The sequence below is a fragment of the Macadamia integrifolia genome, chromosome 8 (genome assembly GCF_013358625.1).
Source record: "Macadamia integrifolia cultivar HAES 741 chromosome 8, SCU_Mint_v3, whole genome shotgun sequence".
Lineage (NCBI taxonomy): Eukaryota > Viridiplantae > Streptophyta > Magnoliopsida > Proteales > Proteaceae > Macadamia > Macadamia integrifolia.
Genome location: NC_056564.1, coordinates 31,832,567 through 31,839,473, shown reverse-complemented (window position 1 = coordinate 31,839,473; position 6,907 = coordinate 31,832,567). Strand labels below are relative to the sequence as shown.

The 6,907-nt window shown below is 39.1% G+C and overlaps 1 long non-coding RNA gene across 1 annotated transcript; it reads left to right on the top strand.

Annotated features, from left to right (window-relative positions):
- Positions 1-383: 383 nt before the first annotated feature.
- Positions 384-1,796, top strand: LOC122086342. The gene is made up of 2 exons (XR_006142384.1): positions 384-743; positions 1,431-1,796. It is a non-coding gene; the product is annotated as an uncharacterized LOC122086342 (long non-coding RNA).
- The last annotated feature ends 5,111 nt before the right edge of the window (positions 1,797-6,907 follow it).

Sequence of the window (6,907 nt, the reverse complement as noted above, 5' to 3'; positions counted from 1 at the left end):
AGTGGCAGGAAAAGAAGGGACAGTCGAGGCGGCATCCAGCGTTGAGCGAGGTATGGTCGTAGCAGCAATGTACAGTGGCAAGAGAGAGGAGCAGTGGCAGCATGATAGCCTACGACAGGAGGAAGGCCAATAGGAGCAATGTCGGGTGAGAGAGACAAGGGAATCGGGTTAGGAAGGTTTAGGGTGGATGGATCGGGTAGTGGATATGCGGCTATGGTTAGTGGGTTAGAGTTGATGGGTTAGTTAAGAGGGTGGGTCGGGTTGTATAGGTTCCCCAGGTATAATGGATGGTCTGCTGGGAATTTTAAAAATTTATTTAGAATTTAAAATGGGAGAAATTGATTTAATGGGATAAGACCCAGTTCAGAGGTGGACCAGTTAAAATATGAGGAAGAAAGGTGGTTTAAGGTGGAATAAGGTCGGTTAGGGATTTCAGACAGAGTGTCTGAAATCGAAGGGGAACTTGCGACAGAAGGAAGAAGGAGAAGGGGGGAGCAAGGATATGGGGATGAGATCAAGAGAATCCAACAAAGGCGAGTATTCGACCTGGCTTTCCGGTAGAGAGGTAACCAATAGAGGAAGAGAATGTTCAGAGGCAGAAGCATGGGAGCAAGGCACAACGTCACCTTCAAGGACAAGCGACTCTAAAATCGAGAATGGATTGTGTCCAGTAGATAGAAGCTTTGGTGAAGGACCATCGGTCCTAGAGACCCTCGAAGGAAGATGCTCTATAATCGATTTTGGTAACAAAGATTCCGACAACTGAGGGTTTCTATTTCTTCTTCTTTTGTTTCTTTTGACAGTTGGTTCCTTGAAGGCATTCGTCTGTAAGGGAATGCCAGAGGATTCAATGTTGTCTAGAGATGTTTGTATGGTGGTGTCGGCATGAGTCAGAGAAGGGGCTTTCTCACACATTGAGGTTTTATGGCCGAAGCATTTGCAATACAAGTATACTAGAGGAACCCATTCATAGCTGTTGGGGCTGAGGGTTAATCCCGATATTGGGATTAGCATCAACCACTGGACCCAATAATCAGGTTCTCCGACACTTGCACACTCTTAAGGCATCCTCTAATACATCTAATGGTGTGTCTACATCCACTGTTACTGTAGCTCACTTAGGTACTTTAGGCCTTCTCACTACTACATCTACTCCTTGGATCATTGATTTAGGTGTCTCTGCCCATATGACCGATAAGTCATCACTTTTTTAGAATTTTTCTACTAATATTAGTATAAACTCTGTTATCCCTGATAATGGCACTTCCATGCTCGTCCTTGGACATGGTACTATTTCACTTACCCCATCCATTAATTTATCTTCTGTCCTCTATGTCCCTCAATTTCCACTAAGTCTTCTCTCTGTAAGTCAATTAACTCGTTCTTTAAATTGTTCAATAACCTTCTTTCCTTCCTACTGTGTCTTTCAGGATTCATATGAGAAAGACGATTGGTGGAGGGGGTGAAAAGGATGGATTATACTACCTCAACCATTGCTGGCCTCCTTCTACTACTACTGCTAGGGTTGTGGCTGTTGGGGACGTGACTCCTTTCCAATGGCACTATCGTTTAGGTCATTTGTCACTTTCTAGGTTACAGCTCTTATTTCCTAGTTTGAAGTCTATCTCTAGGTTAGAGTGTGAGGCATGTGAGTTGCGTAAACATCATCGTGTGTCTTTCCCATCTCGCTCTGTGTCTCATAGTTCATCTTTATTTTATTTAGTCCATTCTGATGTATGAGGTCCTTGCAGAGTTAGTAACAAATTTGGTTTCCGATACTTTGTGATTTTTGTGGATGACCATTCTTGCCTTACATGGTTGTACATATTAAAGGAACGATCTAAATTTTTACTTGTGTTTCACAAATTTTATAATAAAATAAAGACTTAGTTTGGCATTCCTATTAAGATTTTTCGTTCTGACAATGTTTTAGAATATGCTCAAACTGATATATCTGAGTTTTGTGATACCCATGGGATGATACATCAAACTAGTTATGCCTATGGGTAGCAAAATGGGGTAGCAGAGAATAAGAACCGGCATCTTCTTGAGGTTGTCGTGCCATTATGATTCACATGCATGTCCCTAAACATTTTTTATGTGATGGTGCTTTAACCGCTTGTTGTTTGATTAATCGCATGTCATCTTTTGTTCCCTCCGTATTCCTGGATGGAAGGCTACCATGGATGTAGAAATGGATGCTTCTGTGAGTTGTGGTACCTGAAGCCTGGTAGATTTACCTCCTGGTATCTGCTTAAGTGTCGCTAGGTGTACACTGTTAAGTATCATTCTGATGGCTCTGTTGAGCGGTTCAAGGCCCATCTGGTTTCCAAAGGGTATACTCAGACTTGTGGTGTGGATTACTTTTGAGACATTCTCTCTGGTTGCCAGACTGAACTCTGTTCGCCTTCTTATATCTCTTGCTATCAGCTTTGATTGACCGTTATTTCATTTGGACATCAAGAATGTTTTTTTGTATGGAGATTTTCAGAAGGAGGTGTATATGGAGCAACCTCCTGTTATGTTGCTCAGGGGGAGAATATAGGTCGTTTGTGTCGCTTGCACAAGGCTATTTGGTTATAGGGGCGAAAGACTAATCGAACTGTCTAATAGTTGATTCCCTCCAAAGTTTCCCTCAGGATAGCTGGAGCCCATGAGTGAGTTCTATCATGTAAAACAATGATTAGAGGCATCGGGGGTGTAAAGCCCTCAACCTATTTTCAAACTTTAAATAGGTAAGATGATATGGCTGCTTTGTTGAGCCATGCCATGGAATTGAGAGCTCTAAGTGGGCCATTTTTGGTAAGTAGAACTGGCGATATGGGATGAACCATAAGTCAAGTTACAGTGCTGGATTACACGCTAACCTAGAACCCATAATGGGTATTGGTTGGTTAAGATAGCAGGATGGTGGTCATGGAAGTCGAAATCCATTAAAGAGTGTGTAACAACTCACCTACCATACAACTAGCCCTTGAAAATGGATGGCATTAAATCGCGTAACCTATGCCCGGCCGTCAGGGAAACTGCTAGGTCTCGATGAGTAGGAGGGCATGGCGGTCACTGTAAAACCTGGGGCATGAGCTCGGGCAGAGCAGCCGTTGGTGTAGATCTTGGTGCTAGTAGAAAATATTTAAATGAGAACTTTGAAGGCCAAAGAGGGGAAAGGTTCCATGTGAATGGCACTTGCACATGGGTTAGTCGATCCTAAGGGACGGAGCCTCGCATTTTTGTAAGTAAAAGTATATGCAATCTCACAAGGAATAGGGAACAGTAACATGGAAAAAAAGAGCAAACAAATATAGGGAAAAAGGAGGAAAAACATTTTAATATTTTTCTAGTGGTGGTACTATGGTAGGCAATCACCCATAAAAGATGAGAGTAAGGCATCAAAATCATTTGCAGTGTGGTGGTGAGGTGTAGTGTGCATCCAACAGTTGGAGTGCATGGCCAGACCCTCTCAGCCGTTGGATGCTCACTGCACCTCACCGCTTATTGCAGACTATTTGAACTCGAGCGAAAGGTTTAGGGATGATAGTAAAACACCTCTAAAATATTAGAGAACATTTTGGATATGGTAGTAAACTGCTTCTATATTAAACTAAACACTTCATTTTTCTCTCTTATCCTTTAGGGGTGGTTTCTCCAAGCCATTGTAATTAGAGCAATCAACAATGAGATAAGTGCAACTTGGATGCTTTTCTCTGACTCATATAATCTTGGTCAAACTTTTGAAACCAAATATAATAAGTATTGTTCAAAAAATGGGATGTTATGGTCATTTAGGTCATACAAATAATATTTCTATTCTAGATAGGGATATAATGATCAAATCTGAAAAAAATTGTATTTTTTTTTTTGTCAAATATATTATATAAATCATTGTTAAAATCAGGGCCTGGTTGGCCAAGTCGGGCTAGGCCTAGGCCTCAACCCAAGCCCGACCCAACCCTACCCTAGTGTCTATGTTTTTCAACCTTAACCCGCCCTCATAGTTAGAAATCTTAGCCCAAACCTTGTTCGGGCTTAGGGCTGGGCCAGGGCGGGTTTGGGCCATCAGGACCAAATTTACACCCCTATCCCAGGGTACCCACTGGCCACCGAGCCAACCTATGGGAGCTTCCTAATCTACCCAAAAGCCCAAGCCATGGCTGATATGTTAGTTGGCCCTATTTGAGTCATCAAGTTTTGACCTTAGAAGCTCAATTTGCGAACCTAGGTTTCTGTATTATAATGTAGATCAATTATGGTCAAATTGAATGGAATTTAGGTATATATATATATAGGCAATCTGGACTTCTTTATCAAATTTGTGGAAATTAGGTCAAATGATAGAGATTTTGAGGAAATTAGGATAATTTCGTCTTATTTGTCTTTCTTCATTATATTGTTAAAAAATGGGATACTATGGTCATTTAGGGCATACTAGTGATATTCAAATTTGGAAGGAAGTGCCTCAATGAGACCACTATAGGTGTAACTTGACACCTACATTTAATTGCGTCTTGCCTTATTCCCAAAAACATTTGATGAAGATACGGAGATTATACAAAGATCTTGGGTTTTGTTTGAGTGTAAAATAGCCTTAGTCAATCAAATTTTACTTGGGCATTAGTGCAAAGATTTTGATTTAATTCCTGCCGACTAAGAATAAGGACCCAGACCAGGTTCAAAAACCCATTTTATTATGAAAAGAACCAAAGACAATAAGCCTATCGTATTAGTTAGATCCTGAAACTTAAACTCTGCTTGTCATCTCCTAAGATTGGAAAGCTGAAGCTTCTTCAGGAGGGTTATTCTCCAACTCCAGTGGTTAAAGAGAGATTCTATACTGTTATTAGCTTTATCCTTTTCTCTTTCTAAGATTACATGACCAAGAGAATCAGAGTACTAGACAACTTTGACAGAGAAATGGTTGCATGGATTATAGACAACTTTCTAAGATTATAGAAATTACATATTACCTACTCATCTTGAAAGAGATTCTGTGTGAGGGAGAGAGAGAGAGAGAGAGAATGTTGAAAGACATAAACTATTCTGCCATCTTCATCTGCAATAGTGATAGAGGATGGAAGCTCTCTGGCTGCAGAAATTTCAATCCATATCCTAGCGAATGACAGCCGTTCCTGAGATTTATTCCAATTGTCTAGTGCACAATGATGGAGTTCCCAAAGTACTACCAACAATACTCAAGGCCTCCTCCATCCACTAATGGAAATTAAGGAGGTTAGGAAGGTTAATTTACCCAGCAGATGGGAGCCAAGGAGCAAAAAAGATGGGATAAACACAAATGGGGGAACCAAGGCCTGAGCAATATGGGTTTCTTTTGAACAAACCAGGTTCCATGTCTAAAATTTTAACACCTTTAGATAATTAAGAACTTAAAAATGAATATTCTCTTTGTGATTATTACAAATCCAATGATTATTTTTTATTTTATTTTTTGCTGTACACCCATGACATATAATTGGAAAGGGCTTCCCTGAGACTTGTTAGATATGGCATTAATACTGAAGAAAAGAGTAGTTAGATTTGAAAAGGTAAAGTGGATCCACCAGGGATCCATTAAGAAAGCCTAAGCAAGACTCATGAGAGAAAACACACATCAGAACTGAGTAGACACAAAAAAACACAAATAGAAGCCATAAAAAATATTACTTCCAAAGAACTGCCATAGATGTATTCACTTACAAACCACTTTGTTGATTTTCAGGAAACAGGAGATTCTAGCTGGAACTGAAATTCACTTACAAACCACTCTGTTGATGTTCATTCACAAACCATATTAAAGCAATCCTGGAACTGAAATTCTAGCTGGCTATTCACACATTCACTTAAAATGACAAACCATATCAATACGATATCAAGACCATATTAAATTCAGTAGCTGGCTACACACACACGCACTTAAAAATTCAGCACAAAGCAAGACCATATCCAAGAATCTTGATGGATTCGAACCATCATACCTTGGGTAAAATCCCAGGTGCTCTTCCATTTTTGAGCTAAAGATTCACCAAACATTAGGAGCCTAGATGAATCTGAAAATAAACAACATGTTAGTTCAAGATTTCATTAGAATGTAAAAATTCCATACTAAATGTTAATTACGAGCTCAAAAAATATTTAATAGTTGGAGTACGTAAATGACAAGCAGACTGTATCCAGTGATAAGAGTAATGCATGTAAGCAATGTATATTAATCGTTGACAGATTATCCATCCGAATCAAGGAGTGAAGAAAAATCCAGCTCCTTATATAAGCACATCTCTTTAGGATAGAAAAACCCCACAAGTGCATTTATTTTAATGTAGTGTTGAGTGTGAATTTACTCAAATATTCTCGTAAATTTGTTTTCAATTGCATCCCCGCTTGTAGTTTTAAGAGGGTAATTGATGTCCTGTTATGTTTCAAGCAGACCCTTGTTTTTTAAATAACTTTTCTTTTTTTTATAATCTTTTCTGTTTTCAAGGAAAGAGAATGTAATAAGGTCTGAATCCTGTGATCACAAGAAAGTAATAAAGTGGAGTTAATTTAATTATAAATATTCAATTAAAATTAAATATTAAATAACACTTTCATGAATAATTATGGCCTGATCATAGAGGTGTGATGATTCCATAATTTGAAAGAATTTTCATCCACAATTGCTCTTTTTATGCCAATATTACTTGTTTTTGAGTCGACAATTGGTTCTCTTTCCTAGCTGTCAAAACTTAAATTGTGTGTTTATCTATTGTTTGGCATCTTCCTCAAAAACCCTCGCAAGTTTTGAGTTGAGGCTCCGTTCCCAACTTTCAATACCTGGTTTGTGATTTATTGGCTATTTGACATCAACTTTTTTTTTTGGAAAAAACTTGAATGGTTGTGTAAGCTAGGTGGTTTTCCGTCTACTTTTTATTGTTGT